At 40.6% G+C, this 18,880-nt stretch overlaps 1 pseudogene across 1 annotated transcript; it reads right to left on the bottom strand.

Moving 5' to 3' along the window:
• Positions 1–1,570: 1,570 nt before the first annotated feature.
• On the bottom strand, positions 1,571–7,547 carry LOC309621423 (UDP-N-acetylglucosamine--peptide N-acetylglucosaminyltransferase 110 kDa subunit pseudogene; annotated as a pseudogene). The gene has a single exon. The product of its transcript is annotated as a UDP-N-acetylglucosamine--peptide N-acetylglucosaminyltransferase 110 kDa subunit pseudogene (transcript).
• Between the last annotated feature and the right edge of the window lie 11,333 nt (positions 7,548–18,880).

Below are 18,880 nucleotides of genomic sequence, written 5' to 3'. Positions count from 1 at the left end.
GAGTCACACACTGGGAGAGGGTATTTGCTATACCCATATGACAAAGGGTTAGTATCCAGACCATATAAAAACTATAAGCCATTCAGAAAACTACAACCTAATTTATTTTAAAGGGGAAAAAGATTTGACTGGGCATATCACTGAAGAGAGAACACAAATGGTAAAATAACATATGAAAATATGTTCAACTTCATTTGTAATCAGGGAAATGCAAATTAAAACCACAGTGGCATATTATTTCAATCTCATCAGCTTGACAAAAATTTTTCAATGTGGAATACCAAGAATTAGAGATGTGGAACCACTGAATTCTTATACAGTGTTTGTGGGAGAGTCAATTTATTTCAACCATTTTGGAAGATAATTTGCATTATCTATTAGGTTGAAGGTATGCATGCCTTTTGACTCAGCAATTCTACTCTCTGATGTTTGGCCTAGAGAAACTCTTGTACACATGTAGTGGGCGGTAGGTACAAGATGTTCATAGTAGCATATCTGTAAGAGCAAAAACTAGAAATAACCAAGATATTCACCAACAGTAGAATGCAGTAAAATTCTGGTATATTCATATAATTGAATACTATACAGAAATAAACATGAATAAACTGTAGTTATTTGCAACAACGTGGATGCATCTCAGGAACATGTTATTAAGTGGAAAAAGTATGTCCCAGAAAGACCCATATGGTAAATTCCAATTATATGAAGTTCAAAAGCATGCAAAAATCATATATACATACATATATATGTATATATACATACACAAACAGATGTATATATAGAATGATTAGGAAGGATGGGATTGGAGAGGGACACATAGGGGCTTAAATGTTCTATGTCTTAAATGGGACAGTAGGTGCACAAGTGATCATGTCCTTGTTACTTTTTTTATCCTTAAACATTTATTTTATAAATATTCTTTTGTATATATCCGATACTTAATAAAATGTCAAGGCTCTTTGGAATTGAGGAGGTAAAAAGAGCTTTATCACAGAATGATTTCATGCTGGAAAGTTAGAAACAACAACAAAGGTCCCCAGTAAAGGTCTGGTTAAATAAATTAAGGTACATCTGTATAACAGAATAGCATCCAGCAATGAAGTGCATACACTGACATGAGATGTTCCTTGTATAGTAGATGAAAGAAGTTACAGAACAGTATGATATCTCATTTACATAAGAAATATAAAAATACACATACATAAGAATATAAAAAGCATTTAGTGAGTACACCAAAAAGTTAACTGTATTGGAATCTGGGTGTTGACTATTAGAATTATATTTAGGTTGTTTTCTCTTGATTTCTTCTCATTTTTTTCTACCAGAAACATATATTACTATTATACCAAAAAAAGTCAGAGAAAGAGTAGCAAAGAATATCTAAGAAACATCAGAAAGAAGAATGTAAATATAAAATATTTGGAAATGACCTTCACAAAATATATTAACATATTATTTGAAGAAAATGGTTACACTTTTATTAGAGTTAAAAATGAGATTTGAAGATAAATGGATTTATCTATCTATCTATCAAGTTTCTGGCTAAAAGGCAATATAATAAAGATTTAACTTCTTTCCCATTTAATTTACAGGATTAAAATAATCCCAAACAAAATCACAATGAAGTTTTTTTTGTTTTTTGTTTTTTGTTTTTAAGGGCAAATCATTCATTTATTGTTTAAAGATTGCACGACAACATCTGAATTTCTGTAGCACAATGTAAATGTTTTACTTTTTTGATAAAGCAGAGTATAATAGAAAAAAACAATTAGTTTCCAGTAATATCTATATCTCTATTCAGAATTAAGTCTTCCACAGACATGTCACCTGGAAACAAAAGCCTGTTACAAAAAGCAAAGCTTCTACAAGAGCGGCTACTTTTCGGGCAGGGAAAGGTTCATCCCTCTAGGGGGATGCTGTGCTATGTAAAATGGCTGCAAGGTCACAGCCTTGAGGGCGCTGGAAGTCTATTCTCCTATTCCACATGATGTAGTGTGGTGAACTTCAAACGTCCGTTCATCTGCAACCAAGCTGGCAACCTTTAACTGATTATTTCAAGCAGGTAAAAAATAAATTAAAAGAAATCCCTACACTGATGTTCCTTGATTTACACTGTTAAATCGTTCATTAACATGTAATTCTGGCTAAGAATTACATTTGAGACTCCTTGTTCAGATTTCGGTTAACAGTACAAATCTTTCCGAAATTCAAGTTCTTATTAATCAATCATTTGTCAGCTAGGATACATTCAGGCATCAGCTGCAACTACAGAATAGATGCACTGCCTCAGCGCTTTGGAAAGACAGAATCTAGAACACTACTAGCAGACAAAATATCTGTTACTAGACAGCATATGTGCAGTACAGCAAGATAAAAACATATATTCATATGCTGGCTTGTTTAAGCCTCAAGCCCTCAATCCTTTGTTGAAATACAATAATTTCATTCCTATGGTTTTTTTTTTTTTTCATTCCTATGGTTTTTAATACCAAAAACTCAACCTCCAGGAGGGCTAAAGTCTAATTTATACTCCAAACCAAGTAGCAGTGCAGTTCGCTACTACTGAGGCTGAATCCATAAAGACTTCAAGACCACGTCCAGAAGACAAGTTATTATATATAATACCCTAGAAGGTCTGAAACATAATAATCATATACATAGCAGGTCCTCCAGAGCTTTTTACCTATAACATGTTTTTTGATGAAAGTTATTTAATGTACTGGAGATAACTGTGACTTACTGATCAAATATTTGAGTACTTGTACTTACCTGGGATTTCATTTCTGGTGAAAGAAAAAGGAAGAACAGGACTCACTTAAAAAAGAAAACAAACTTTATAAGTGAAAGTAAAAATCTTATCACACACTATCACTTTTGGAAGCAGCATAGAGGGGCAGTCAACGGTAAAACACTGGTGAAGTAGGTCAAAACTCTAGGCCAAAAATCCATTATTATTATCATCAGTGACAGTACCACAACTGTGCCCTTCATAATTAATAATCACTCCTAAGAATCTTCATTTGGCACCAGATGATGCGTTTAAGAGAAACACTCTGGGAGGCTTTGAATCAGTCTTGGTTTTTTGTTAGCCAAGTTACAGGAAAATTTTTAAAGTGGGGGGAAGGGAAGAAGGAAACGGACCAGAAAAAGAGTTTAAGCCATAAACCAACAAAGCACTGATAGTTCCAAACATGTCAGACACTAAAATGACTGATATAGGCTCAAGTGGTTTATTAAACCTATAAAAAGACTACACCAGCAAAGTCCCCATTTATCTGTAGAGTTCAGAAACTAAAACAAGGAATATTTTAGCTTAAAACCGTATCTCAAGAGAATCATATACACTTCACATGAATAAAAATACCTGAAACCAAAAAAAAAACAAAAACAAAAAAACCTGAAACCAAACATTTTTAATTGCTCCAATACCCCAAATATAAAGAAAAGATTAATTCAGAAGACTGGGCAATCTCTATCTCCCCTCCACACTAACCACCCATCCCATGGAAGACCAAGGGAGATCAGACTTTCCAGACTTAGGCAACACCTGGCTGCCGCAAAATTCTACGGAGACTCCTTGTGGAACAGCAGTCTCCCATCTCTTGTGTCTCTCCCTGTCATGATCATGCAGGAAGCAAGTCTGGCTGTGCTATTTGTTATCACTGTCTGTCACCCATCTGCAACATGATATTGCTACAAAGGTAAGTACAAAGTAACGTATCTAGTTCCCTTTCCCCCAGAAGGTTGAGGCTCAGGTACAGGGGTAATTCTCCTGCGCACACAGTCATAATTTAGGCCGACTCAGTGACTTCAACAGGCTTCATCATGTGATCAGGTTTGTTGCCAGCTGCATAATGCTCCCACATCTGTAGGTAGAGCTGCTCTAGTTCCATTGTGTATTGTTTGGTGTTGAACAGAGGGCTAGCTATTCTCTGCTTCCAGACTTTGCCACGAATTCTCTTCAGGTATTCTAGATCAGTTCCCAGTTTCACAGCTATGTCTTCATACTCTTGTCTATTTTTAGCAATCAGCTCAAGACAGCCTAAACAAGTGAGCTGGGAAGCTGCAACTCGGGAAGCAAGAGTCTCTCCTGGCATAGTCACCATGGGTGTCCCCGACCAAAGGACATCCATCCCTGTGGTGTGTCCATTACAGAGTGGAGTGTCCAAGCAGACATCAGCCAGCTGGCCTCTCCGAACATGTTCCTCTTTAGGAGCAACTGGTGAAAAAATGATACGGTTCTGGGGAAGGCCCATATTTTGCACGTACTGTTGAATATTAGGTTCTCCTACTGCTGGGAAACGCAACAGCCACAGTACGCTATTGGGAACACGCTTCAGAATATTTGCCCACATCTGCAAAGTAGATGGGTCAATTTTATATAACTGATTAAAGTTACAGTACACAATGGCATCTTCCGGTAACCCGTACTGAGAACGTGTGGTTACAATAATGGTACGGGGAACCTCCTCTCCAGTGGCAGCCTTATTGTTGATCTGGGTAGTTGCCAGTCCATTGCTAATACTGAATCCATTCATTGTTATCTGAATTTGTCCTCTGTTAATCATTTCAATAACTGCTTCTGCAATCGTATTCATAGGAATGACAGGCATATTGAGAGCTATATTACTGCTGTCTGTGTTGTTTCCTCCATCAGGACATTTCATCTTGACAATTTTCACATCTGCTAGACTATCAAGAAATGCTTTGAGGTCGATGCCATTCAGCACAATTCGATTGTCATAAATGTGCCCATTGGACTTAAAATCGATGACTGCTTTTTCCTTCAGGTGAGGGAACATGTTAGCATGATCACCAATAAAGAAAGTATGGGGCATATAAGCCAGTTTCTCAGAATACTGCTCAGCAACTTCAGCAGGTGAAGTTTCCTGATCAGTGATGATATAATCCATGAAAAGTGCGCCACTAGTCCCAGGGTACCCCAGCCACATTGCCTGAATAGGAGCTGGCCTGAGAGCAAAGAGTTCATTTCGAGCACCCCTGGTATAACCATTCATATTTACAAGGATGTGTATACCATCTTGATGGATGCGATCAGCTGCTTTTCCATCGCATGGAATCTGAGAAAGATCAACGAAATGATCGGCTTCTGCCATCACCTTCGCTCGGAAGTTTGTGCCATCATCTGGGCTCAGGGCATAACAGAATACCTCAAATTTATCACGATTGTGCATGCCTGGAATAGACTGCATAAGATGAGAAGTAGGATGGTTCCCAAAGTCAGAACTCACGTATCCTACACGCAGTCGACCATCACTGAGCTTCAAGTCCTTTGGATGTTCATATGGTGGTTTATGAAGGACACTGATGTTATCCAGGCAGAGGTGCCCATGCCTCTCGGCAATAGCCTTCCTGACGCCGTGAGAAAGAGGATATAACATGCTGTGATGAGGCTGCACGGAAGGCAACCTGTTCTTCTCTAACTGGTCAGCCACAACGCTGACCAACCTCTTCATGCGCTCATCATAGTCTGTCCAGTCACAGACAGTCTGCAGGCAATGAGCCAGATTACAATAAGCGTCAGGAAAATCAGGTTGAAGCTTCAGAGCAGTGCGATAAGAAGCAATTGCTTCTGGAATATTCCCTGAATCCTTGTGAATGGAAGCCAGATTGCTGTGGGCTTCCGCAAATGCAGGGTCAATCTGAATGGCACGGGTATAACACTGCAAGGCTCCCTGAACATCCTGCATCCCCGTTAGAGTGTTTCCCATATTACAGTAGGCCTCAGCAAAGGTAGGACGGATTCGAATAGCCTCCTTATAATGCATCAGAGCTTCCTGCACTTTTCCCTGCTGCTGCAATACACTTGCTAAATTTGAATGGGCAGCAGCAAACTCTGGGAAGACTTCTAATGCTTTACGATACAAGCGAACTGCCTCTTCAATGTTTCCCTGTTCTCGCTTGGTATTGGCTAGGTTATTCAGAGAGTCTGCATGGGTGGGACACAGCCAGAGAGCTGTATTATAACAATCTTCTGCTTCGGCAACACTGCCCTTCTCTTTGAGAGCGTTGGCTAGGTTGCAGTAAGCGGCCGGGAAGTGTGGTTGCAATTCAATAGCTCGCCTGTAGGTGTCTATTGCCAGATCTATCAGGCCTTGCTCATAGTATACACAAGCCAGGCTGCCATGTACCACTGCATGATTTGGACTCAAGCTTAGGGCACGAAGGTAAGCTGCCACAGCTCGTTCAAAAATCCGTGCCTCTTTGAAGACATTTCCTAAATTGATATAAGCATCCAGAAAATTGGGGTCATGGGTGACAGCCTTTTCAAAGTGATGAATTGCAAGCCAAATCTCCCCTTGTGCATTGAAAACACAGCCAAGATTACTCCAAGCTACTGCAAAGTTCGGTTGCGTCTCAATTGCTTTCAAATAACATGCCTTGGCTTCTTCCAAGCGACCCAGGGCTTTGAGCAGGTTCCCCAGGTCACTGCAAACACAGTACAGATCAGGATTGTACTGAAGAGCAGAGGCGTAAGCTTGTACTGCCCCTTCCATGTCGCCTGCTGCTACCAAAGCGGCTGCCAGGTTAATATAACCATCGATGAAATCTGGTTTGAGACGCAACGCATGCCGGTAATGCTCGATTGCTTCCTGCAACTGCCCGCTTTCCTTGTACACATTCCCCAAATTCGAATAGGCTTCTGCCAGAAGAGGGTTCTTTTTAATTGCCAGACTACTAAAGTGGGCAGATCCGTCCAGCCTTCGACACCGGAAGTGTATAGATGAAAGTAATAAAAGTACACCAGTATTGTCTGGCTCTTGTCTCCAGAGCTGCATGCAGTGTCTCTCAGCTGCCTCAAAATCTCCCGCCTGATAGGCTCGACGTGTCAACTCTGCTAACCCTTGGAAGGAAAGCATACGTTTCGTTGGGTCTGTGCTGTCGGCCACGTTGCCCACGGAAGACGCCATCTGGAGCTTCTGGAGGGAGTGCGAAAAGAGGGTAATTGAGTCCCGCTGCTGCCACTACTGGCAAGAATGTTTCTAGAGGTAGCAAATACAAGGGCAGCAGCCGTACCACTGCTTTGGCGGGCTTAAGCGGCGGCAACAGTTACATACACTGAACCTTAGGAACTCTGGTTGGCCATCTATGTCTCACGGTCTTGAAAAAATCACAATGAAGTCTTTTTTAATTGATAAAATGGTTCTAAAGTTTATCTGGAGATGCAAGAGGGAAGAGATGTGGGGACATATGTATATGTATAACTGATTCACTTTGTTATAAAGCAGAAACTAACACACCATAGTAAAGCAATTATACTCCAATAAAGATGTTAAAAAAATACAAAGTTTATCTGGAAGAATAAACGGGGCTATTGATAATAGAATTCTGAAAATTAAAATTAAGAGGTTAGACTTGTTCTAATGGATACATTTTAAAATGAATGCTAAAGCGACAACCGTTGAACCACTATGATACAGTCAAATAGAAAGCTCTTATACATCTAGTAGAAAGTGCTCAAACATCTCTTTATATTTTTGGAAACAGTGAATGTTGGAGGAAATAATGGTAATAGAGAAAGTATAAAATAATGTTGGAATAATGGTTAAGGAAGGGTAGTTAATTTTTTACCTTAAAATACGTTCTAAAACAAATTTGACTGTATTTACCTAAAATCAATTATAGAGAAGTTAATGTAAAAAAATTTAAATCATTATTCAGAGGGAGCACAGAAAATATGTAACAGATTCACGATGGTATAAGTCACTAAATCCAATGACTTTGCAGGACCAACTGATAATCTTGACTACCAACACTCTTTTTCTTCCCTTTGCTTCCTTTGACTTCTATGACACACACTGCCCTGATTTTTCACCTCACTTTGGTTGCTACTTTTCCAATTCCTTTGCAAGATTATCCTCCTTTGAAAGCCATTACATGTTTGAGTTCCTCAGGGCCCATTCCTTCTCTACACTGTCTCCCAAGATATTCACATTTACCCACGGCTCCAATTACAACCTCTACTCAGGTGACTCAAATTTAACTCTCCCCCAGGCATTTCTTACCTATCAGTATAAGTCAGAATCCCTGAAAGGGAAAGGTGGCACACTCAAATGTACCGTAATTAAGGAGACTGTAGTCAAGAGATCATTTGCAAAGCGTTTGGGGAAAACAACAGAGGACAGTAGTCCAGCATCTCAGGGAGCTTTTACTGCCTAGGCTTAAAGGAGGAGGTTAGGGACTTCCCTGGTGGCTCAGTGGTTAAGAATCCACCTGCCAGTGCAGGGGTTCAAGCCCTGGTCTGGAAAGATCCCACATGCCACAGAGCAACTGAGCCTGTGCGCCACAACTACTCAGCCTGCACTCTAGAGCCCGCGAGCCACAACTACTGAGCCCACGTGCCGCAACTACTGAAGCCTGCGTGCCGCAACTTCTGAAGACCGGGCACCTAGAGCCCGTGCTCTGCAACAAGAGAAGCCACCGAAATGAGAAGCCCACTCACTGCAACGAAGAGTAGCCCCCACTTACCACGACTAGAGAAAGCCCGGGCGCGGCAAAGATCCAACCCAGCCAAAAATTACTTAATTAATTTTTTAAAAAAGGAGGAGGTGGAAATGATTACTGGATTCGAGAGAGAAAAAAGAGGAAGAGGTGGGAGGAAGAAGAGCAGGAGGAGCAGGAGGCAGAGGAAGAGGGTTTGAAGGAGGCAGGGTGGAAAGAGGAGGAGGTGGGGAAGAGGAAGAGATGATGCAGGATGTATATCGTATCAAGTAAATACTCAGCCTTCACGCTTCTTCCTTCACGTACCTCCTATGGGCTGAACGCAACTAGAAGGCAGAGCACACGGGAGCAGGTGCTGGGGATACATGGAATCTTGACATCCCACACACGTCAATGTCTCCGGGCAGGGATCAGCGTAGAGATGGGTGGAGAGTGGCTCTAGATGGGGAGGCAGAAGATATCTACCTAACAGACACCTCCGGCTTGGCTTCTTCTCTAGGACATCCCAGGGATATTTAAAACTCAGCAGGTCCAAGATTAAACTCATGAACTGCCCACTCCACAACCTCTCAAGAACAAGACTAATGAAAAACAAACTGGTCCTCTTTCAGTGTTTTCTGTGTCATCAAATGGTATCAAGGTCAGGCCTGTCTTCCCATAACTGTGCAGGAATGGATTGGAGTGGGGCAAGAGTAGGTGCAAATAGATCATTGAGGACGCTATTCCCCTAGTCCAGACACAGATGATGATAGAATGGGCTGAGGAAGTGTTGGTAATGATGAACAGAAGTGGATGGATTGAAGTGGATAGATTGAAGAGATATTTAGAAAGCAAAATTGTTAGGACTTGTTATGAGATTGGATGTTTGGAGGTAAAAGTAATGTGGTTGTCAAAGATGACACCTTCAGTGATTTCCCATAGATCTTAGGAAGGAGACACAACTCCTTAACATGGACTTACTGGCCCTGCGTGGTCAGCATCCCCCACTTCCCACCCTTCAACCTTCCGCCTTCACTTATGCCAGGCCCCTCTGAGGATGTGGACCATGTTCTACATTCTTTCAGTCCTTCCTGTTTCCTGTGCTTGCCCCTGAGCAGGACATTTGGACCTGCTCTTTCCACTGCCTGTAATGCTCTTAGCCCACTACCTAAGTCCTCTTTATCATTCTTAGCTCAGTCACCACTTCCCCAGGAAAGCTTCCCCTGACTTCCCTAACTAGACCTAACCCTCCTATGAAAGCGCTCCTAGACTGGGTCCTTCCCTCTGTAGCCTCTATCCTTTAGTAGCTTACACACACTTGTGTGGCTTTTCAGTGAACGTCTAACATATTCTCAATCCCCCACCAGGATATGAACTCCACGAGGACAGGGGCTGTGTCTTTCTTGTCTCACAATAAATAGTCTTATTGCCTCTCGTAGTGCTTGGCACCTTGTAGTACACACACACACACACACACACACACACACACACACACACACTCTTTAATGAATGAATGAATAAAAGTAAAAGCAATGGAATACATCATGCAGAAACACACTGATGGATTTAATAGACTTAAATTATAATCTTCTCTATATTAAACAAGAGTAAGGAGTAAATGATAAGTGATAAACTTAGAGATATATTCATAATATAAAGACAAGAAGACTATATCTCAGTAGAGTTCTTGCCACATCAACAATACAAATAATACCCAACAGGAATTGACAAAAACAAAACAAAACAAAAAAAAAACCCTAGAACAGAAAGAGTTATGACAACTTTTCACTGTAAAAATTGAAACTCCAAATAAAACTGGCCTAAACAATATGGAAACCCACTGTATCACGTAACCAGAAGGATAGGATGGCTTCCCTCAGGATCATGAGATGGTACCCAACGATCACCGGGGACAGCATGCTTTCTTGTGCACATTCATCAGAGGAGAAATGCAGTCTCTTTGTTAGCAATACAATACAAATCCTGGGCTTCCCTAGTGGCGCAGTGGTTGAGAATCTGCCCGCCATTGCAGGGGACACGGGTTCAAGCCCTGGTCTGGGAAGATCCCACATGCCGCGGAGCAACTAGGCCCGTGAGCCACAACTACTGAGCCTGCACGTCTGGAGCTTGTGCTCCGCAACAAGAGAGGCCGCGATAGTGAGAGGCCCGTGCACCACCATGAAGAGTGGCCCCCGCTTGCCGCAACTAGAGAAAGCCCTTGCACAGAAACGAAGACCCAACACAGCCAAAAATAAATAAATAAATAATAAAAAAATAAAAGGAATTCCTTTAAAAAAAATATTTAAAACGTGAAATTTTGATGACGTTTTAAAAAAAAAAGCATATTCAAGGAAATATAGAAACCTGTGATCTTTGGTGGGATTAGTTTACCTAGCTGTGTACTGAAAGGTAATGGTCTTTTGAGCCCCCTCTCTCACACTATCCTGCCCCTTGGGGCCACAGATAAACCTGTTAGCTAGAAAGCAAGCTGGTTGAGGCTGGGCAAAGATTTATGTATATCACCCAGGGCAAACTTTTTTCTGAAAAGGTGGGAAAAGCCTCAATAGCTATGAGGAAGGTGGATTCCAGAAGGCATGAATTAGCAATGGTCCTGAAGGGAATCCGGCAAGGGAATTCGGAGAAGATGGTCAGAGAATGAGGGCCGAGCTAGGAAGGGGCAGGATTGATATATGAGCCATAGTCCTTCATTGCGTTTGGAAATGGCTGCATTTGGCAGAAGACATCCTTATTCTTCAACGAACAGAAACATTTGCTTCCAAGTCATCGGATTTTTTGCTCCCCTAAATAAATACTTCTGGATTCAATCAGAGTGGGAGACAAACAAGTTTAGTTGTTTAAAATCCCACTCATATTTCTGAGCCGTTTTCTTATCAATTATCATTGGAGTATCTTTCACTTAGTAAGTAACTGAGGTGCTAATTCTTGGTCTTGAAATGTGATACCAGACCCAAGCCATATTCTTTGAAATCATTGGGTTAATGTGTCTTCATCTAGAAATGTGACTTCTCCTAAAACGATTTCCCTTAAAAACTGTGGGACATTGAACCATTCCAATTACCATTGGGCTCGCCAGTGATACAGATGGTGGGAAATTCCACCATACTTTATATATTATCTCATTGCCACTATAGCAAGAACTTGCTGAATTCTTTAGAGATTATGATGTTATTAACTCAGGTTCCATTTATAGGCCAGCATGACAAGGACAACTGCTTTCCTGTGTTGCATTTATTTCTTGATACTGATTCTTCCTCTTGCTTAGAAGCAGTTCCTTCATTGTTTCAAGTTAGTTACATTAATTTGGATCCGTTTTCCAATGTCAGACTATTTGCTTTTAATCATATGGTCTTGTCATCTGCATGTGTACTTTATTCTTAAGTTACTGATTACATTTAGAGGTAAATGAGTTAATATGCACCCTCACAGATCAACAAGAAACCATTACACATCTAGGCAGTAGTGACATAGAAATAAAGGCTACCTCTTTTGTAAGCAGTTTTTTTTTAATGTGAGTCCAGTAGCACTGAAACTTTCTTCAGCCTTACATATTTGAGTAGATTTTAGTATGTTATCTGTGTGGATTATGAGTTTGTAGGCTTTGGCTCTGAAAGCTGTAATTACCAATGTTTGAAAGACATCTGTGAGGGTGAGGATATGGAGAAGATAAGCCAAAAGCAAGATATATAATTACCACACCCTGTCTTCCTATTGGGAACTCTGGATGTTTGAAGCAATTAGGACGTTTTACACAGGTCCTTCTCCTATCAGAGTGCAACATCAGGTTGCTCTGAATGTAAGTCATCAATCTTTCAGGCAGGAAGTGTCCTCTCTCACATACACTATCAGCTCATAGGTCCTTCAATGACTAGGGGTGGAAAAGATCCATACTTCTCTATTACTGAGTGAACATATCCCTGACTGTCCTGCTATAAAGGCAATTTTTATAGAGGGAAAAACACTGGGCCTGGAGTCAGGAGAGCTGATTCCCAGCTCTGAATCTCTCATGTGCTATGACCCTGGCCAAGGCTTCAAGCCTCAATTTTCCCAACTGAAAAATGGAAATAGTATAACTACCTCACAGAATGATCACAAGCAAAATGGACATATTTATGAAAGTGCTTTAAAAATACTATGAAATTTCTATACAGTTCAGGATATAGAAAATAAAAAATCATGTAGAGTTGCACCATTTCTTTGGAATGTTAAATATTTGTTTCTGTTTTCATCTCTGGTTAAATACTGAACATATATGCTTTCAATATTTAGGAATGCACTGAATGCAGAGCTCCGCTATGAGTAGCTATGACTTGGAAATATTGGGAGAAATGACAAGATTCCTTGTTATTGATAATTAACAAAGGAACCCTTTCTTTCAAAGGTAAGGGTAGCTTAAACCTGACTCAGTACTTTGCTCTGCCTGATTTTCTTTAAGGAAAACTGCTGAAAAGTTTTCTAAGAATAAGTGAGGTGAGATTGGCCCTTGAGTAAGGAGAGTGGGCAGCTAAAGCCTAAAGCTTCTTTCTCAATAACAAGTTTAAGTGCCTTGTTTATTTTCATGGGATTAAGTGACACTTGTATAAATACCTTACTGAGTAATGGTGCTGTGGCAAAAGTGAAGTTTATTTAAGACACTGCTCCACCCAAGGTGAGCAATTAAAGCAGGTATGTGAACTAAGTCACCTTTGGCTTCTCTATTCAACCCGATGAGTAAGTAGTACTAGAAAGGAAAAATGGTGTGGGGTATATGGCATGGCTGGAGGTGGGAAGAAATAGGAAGGCAGAAGAAGCCTCCCTGAAAGAATGAAGGAAGTGTGAACGGTGGTAGGGAAACTATAACAATTGAAAATTGATTCCGACTATTGATATCAGTCTATCAAGTTAATGCAAATTAAGGTGGCATGAGATTTCTTAAAAAAAAAAAAAAAAGCCTTTTCCCCATACAGTGTAATAATAACCACCTTATTTTAAATGTAGCCAAGAAGGGCTGTATTTGCTCATGTGATAGGGTTTCCATACTTCCCACACCTGGGGAAGTATCAGCTAATATTGATTTAGCACTAATTTATACCTGATGGTCAAGACCAACTAGAATAGAGGAAAACTGGTACAAATTAGTGAGGCCCTGTGGTCCCAGTAAGTGGTCTGGGGCCCAACTGTTGTATATCAATACAAATAACTCTTTCTGGGAAGGAATGGAAAAAATATTTTAAATGGATCTGAATCTGCTCTCAGAAGCTCTAGTGCTATCAGGCTAAAGATCTCCTCTAAGAATGTTAGGAATGGGTAAGATCAAGTTACAGTCTTAGATTTTTATTATGTTTAGCTTATTAATTTGGGAGGTAAGCAAACTAGAAGCAGAACAGGCTTTAAAACATCTGAGTTTGTTATTATATTATGAATAATAACTGTTAGCTGGTCCATTCCATTTACCTTTTCCTCAATGAAATTCTCTATAAAGAAATATCCATAAACTAGTCTTACATTTTAAATATCGCTGCAGATTATTTGGAACCATAGAATTAGATACCAATCCACTGAAAACTGTTTTCTTTGGGTAATTTCCACGAATTGACGTCAGTTATCCACAAATCTTTGTATTTGGCTAAACACTGAGAAAATATGTGGGGCCTGCAATTAAACTTAGTGAACTTTTAATCATTTCTAATCCACTGTTTCCCAAATTGGCCAAATCATAAACATCACCTGGGGAACTTGTTAAAAATTGTACAATCCTGCCCCTCCTGCTCCCAGACCTGCTGAATTAGACTCTCTAGGGAATGAGGCTGAAATCTGTATTTTTAGAAGGGCCCCAAGAATGCCTGATGAGATATATGTTTGGAAAACAATTCTATGTCCTTGTCGTATTCCTCATGATGTCAGAGCCCTTCAAACCCCAATATTCCCTTCTGACTACCCCTCTCCTCAGTGATCGCAGGCTTTTTTTCTGTTCCACCCCACCTAAGAAAGAAGGCACATTCCCACCAACCACTGTGGCCCTCAGCAGCAGTGAGTCTCTGCGGCAGGTGCAGTGGAGAGCGTCTACCATCTTGGGTGGGGAGGTCATGGAGTATAGGGATGGAGGTGTGGTCTGGAAAAGTCTTTCCAGAGATTCCCCTTGACAACCAGTTATAGATGACATTGCTACCTCCTCAAATGGCCACGCTCAACTTCCTTTGCTCTACATAAATTTTTTCTTTACCTTCACTCTCTTAACGTCCCTTCTTCCTGTAAATGGAGGGGGAAACATTGTCCCGTTTTGTCAAACTTGTGCTCTTGATCAAATCCTCTACTGCCTCGTGGAAACTAAATCTATTAGTCCTCCTCATTCCAACTTCATTTTTTTCTCTTTTGGCTTCTATTGGCATATCAGTAGATGTTTCTTCCCTATTCTTTTTAAACTAAAGCAACATATACTTTCTTGGACTCTGATGAACCCCAAGATCCCATTTGACTTCATGCCTTCTGTTTACTGTCAAATTTCTCAAAAAGAGAATTCTACATTACTTGCATTCATCTTCTCACCCTTCTCATCAACCCAACTGTACCCTGGCTTCCACAGAGCCACATTTTATGGACACTGTTGGTGTGAAGATTTCCAGTGATGAGATCCAATGACTTTGCTTAGCCCTTAACCTTCTTCCCCATCTAACAGCTTTTGACATTGCTGATCACCACATCCTTTTAAAGACTTTATCAATGAGTCATCATTTAACTATAAGAACAAAAACCTATTCAAATGATGGAAACAGCAAGGGGGAGGGTAATATAAGACCAAAGAAACTCTCTCACAGAAAGTATAATAGGGCTGCACAGGGATTAGCATCAGGAACTAGGAAGCTATCTGTAACCAATAAAGTTTTAACAAATAATTCTCGGGCACCTGCTATATTCCAGGCACTCCTAGGTGTTCAGTGACCAAGTAGTCAACAGAAGAGACAAGGTCCCTGCCTTGAGAGACTTTATAATCTAGTGGGGAAGGCTTACATAAACAGGTAAACAATTGTGTATTTACACCATATAATGAGCACTACAGATGAAACGAACTGACCTAATGATACATTATTATAGGTTATTAGTGATAGGCAAGGACTTAGAAAGGATACTCTGAAGACAAGGCATTTAAACTGAGATCTGAAGAATGTGAGAGAGCAACTCAGGGCAACTGAGGATTGGGGCTGTGGAAGGAGTGTTTTAGGCTGAGGATACACCTGTGTGCAGACCCTGCAGTGCTGTTTCGGGGGAAGTGAAAGGAGGCCAATGTGGCTGGAACTTAAAGGGTGAGGGGGAGAATCGAGGGAGGTAAGGTTGGAGAAGGAGGCAGAAGCCAGAGCAGGCCAGGCCTTTTAAGTATTTAAAGGAATTTGGATCTCATGGCAAACTAATTGGAAAACATTGAACGGATTTAAGCAGGAAACAACAGGGTCCGATGTATTTCCAGGTTTACCCTGACTGATGAGCAGAAAATAGATGAAAGGAGGCAAGAGTAGAAGGTAGAAGACCAGTTGGCAGCTACAGCAATAGCTCAGGTAAGAGATGATGGCAGTTTGGTTTAATGTAGTAGCAGAGGAGATGGAGAGAAGTGGATGGACTACACATCTATTCACGAGGAGCAAATAAGAGGACCAGCTGATAGGTTAGAGTTGGGGAGGGAAGGAGAGGGAAAAATCAAGAATAGTGCCTGGGTTGTCTTGTTTACAATAATTGGGTGAATGGTGATAACATTTACTGAAGTGGGAAAAAGTAAAGATAGAATTTCTTTTTAATAGTGAGGGGAGGAAAGCAGGTTGATACAAATTGAGAGTTTAGTTCTATTTCAGATACAGTAATTTCAGATATTCACGGAGACTTGACATGTCATACAGACAAATGAATATCTGAATACAGATTTTGGAGGAAATGTCTAGGCTAAAGAGATTAATTTGCGAATTTGTTACCATTTTTAGTATTTAAAGCTATGGGAATGACTGAGATTACCAAGAAGGTGAGTTCACAGACAAGAAAGCAGAGAATAGAGCCCAGTTTTTAGAGGGCATTAGAGGAGGAAAAACCCCTGAAGGTCACTGAACAGCAGTGGTTAGAGAATTAGGAGACAGACCAGCCAATAGAAGAGATTTGGTTTTCAAGAAGTTGAGCCTGACCAACTGTGTTGAAAACTGCTAAAAGTTGGAGTAGGATGAGGTTCAAGGAACATCCACTGGGTCCAGCAATATGTAGGCTGTTGACAACATGGATTAGCAGTTTTCATTGGCGTGGTGGGGGTGGAAGTCAGGTTCGAGTAGATTGAATAGGAAATCAGAGTTAACCTGTAGACATCTCTCTCAAGAAGGTTTGCTGTGAAGGGATCAGAGAATTAGTATTACAGATGGAAAGGGATAGCATAAGAATCTTTGTTTTTTTCTAAATGTTAGGATGGAGCATGTTTATACATATTGGGGATAATCAAGAATTTGATGATGAACAAGAGGAAGGGAATAACTGAAGAAATGAAACCCCTAAGAAGAGGGGAAGGAATTTAAATCATAAGTAGAGGAATGGCTTTTGACAGGAGAGGAAGAAAGAAAGGAGAGATGGGTCCAAATGCCAAAAGATTTGTAGATTTGATGGTAGGAATATACTGGAGTCGCATCAGGGTAGGCAGGTGTGGGGATGGTTTTAGAAGATTGAAGAAAAGGGATAAGACAGAAAATAGTCGTCATGGGAAAATAAGCATACTCTCAGTTTCTCTCTCTCTCGCTCTCAGGTCATCTGTTCTCATTTTGATTTTCTGCAAGTCACTTCATTCGTTTCTTTCAGAAGGCAGGTTTCCTCCACTTTTCTGTCTCTGTGACAGAAGATGGCCACCCCATGCACAGGTTTCTGTGATCACCCAGTTCATGCCCTTAATAGAATAACATTGTATTTCTTAATTCCAAATTCCCAGGGGAGAAAACCTGATTGGTGCAGCTTTGGTCAGTTATCGAACTCAGGTCAAACCAACCATGGTCAGAAGAACAAGGTCAAATCGTACAAACATAGCTGTCAGGCCCAAACCCTCTGTGTGTTGGCGGAGGATTAGATCTTAGAGAAGGGGACGTGAGCTCCCAGATATCCCACAGACATCTACCAAACATCCTCTGAGACACCAAATTCTTTAATTAAGAAGTTCTTCCCTTCTGCCTTCTTTCCTAGTTTTGTTTTCTTTGGATTGTTTATTTGCTTACTTTTCCTCCTCCACTAATGTATAATTTCTCAAAATTTTCGCCTTGATCCTCTTTTTCTTTATTTCTATATTTTTCTCCCTCGCCAACTTCATTTGTGCCCATGGCTTCAACTATCATATGTACATGGATAACCCCCCAAACCATACCTATGCTCTTCTCAACTATCATTTAAAAACTGCTCTTAAAAACTCCAAACGAGTTTTTTTCTCTTTTTTCCCCTTGTATCAAAATCAGATGATGAATGTTAACTCAACTAGTTACGGTAAACATTTCATAATATAGGTAAGTCAAGTCTTTGCGCTGTGCACCTTCAACTTATACCGTGCTATATGTCAATTATATCTCAATAAAACAAAGGAAAAAACTGTCTCCACTTGAATAGCCTCTGGTTCTCTTATTTATAGATGAGCTCATTATCTTCTCCCAAACCTGCTCCTTCTCTTGGCTCCCTATTCCTGTTAAAGCCACCACTATCCTCTTAGGCATCCAAGCCTGAAGCTTCAGAGTTGTCTGACGTCCTACTTTCAAGGTCCATCAGCTAAGAAGGAGTATCACCTGCATCTTTTCCTCCCCTCCATGTCCCCTATCATTCTCCTAACTCTCATTACCTAAACTCCCATGGACTATTCTCAAAGTCTACTAAATCATCTTCCAGTTTACAGTCTCCATCCAGGTTGTAAACTATTCTTGCATGAATATTCAAAAAGCCCAGCTCCATTCATGTTCTCCCCACCCGCTCAAGAATCTTCAACAGCTCCTCCCTGCATACTCGATAAAGGGCAAGCCTTGCCTGGCAACCTCCATGACATGCCATCAACAGACCAAGACTTATCTTCCATTTACCATCAGTCGAGGCACACTGCTCGATCATCTCCTAACACAGCCTGTGTATCCCTAGTGACAAGATTTCCTCATACTCTTCTTTCCTGAAGCCTTTCCTCAAAAGTGATCTTTCCCTCCCATTGCTTCCATTGGCTTTATTTGCATCTCTCTTATGGAAGACCTGTGTTTAGACATGGTTTCTACCTTTATCTGTAGAAATTACCTTTTTACCTCTGAGAGACTACAATTTACCAAAGTATGAAAACAAGGATCTCTTACAGAGTATACAAGAGCGTCGCACTTTGAAGGCATTTAATAAGTGACTTGATGAGGAGTTACTAAGGCCTGATGCTAGTATTATTGCTATTAAATGCTCATGTAGGCCTATTAAATAT

The sequence above is a fragment of the Balaenoptera borealis genome (assembly GCF_965194805.1).
Source record: "Balaenoptera borealis genome assembly, contig: HAP1_SCAFFOLD_712, whole genome shotgun sequence".
In the NCBI taxonomy this organism is placed as follows: domain Eukaryota; kingdom Metazoa; phylum Chordata; class Mammalia; order Artiodactyla; family Balaenopteridae; genus Balaenoptera; species Balaenoptera borealis.
This window is presented reverse-complemented; position numbering and strand designations above follow the sequence as displayed.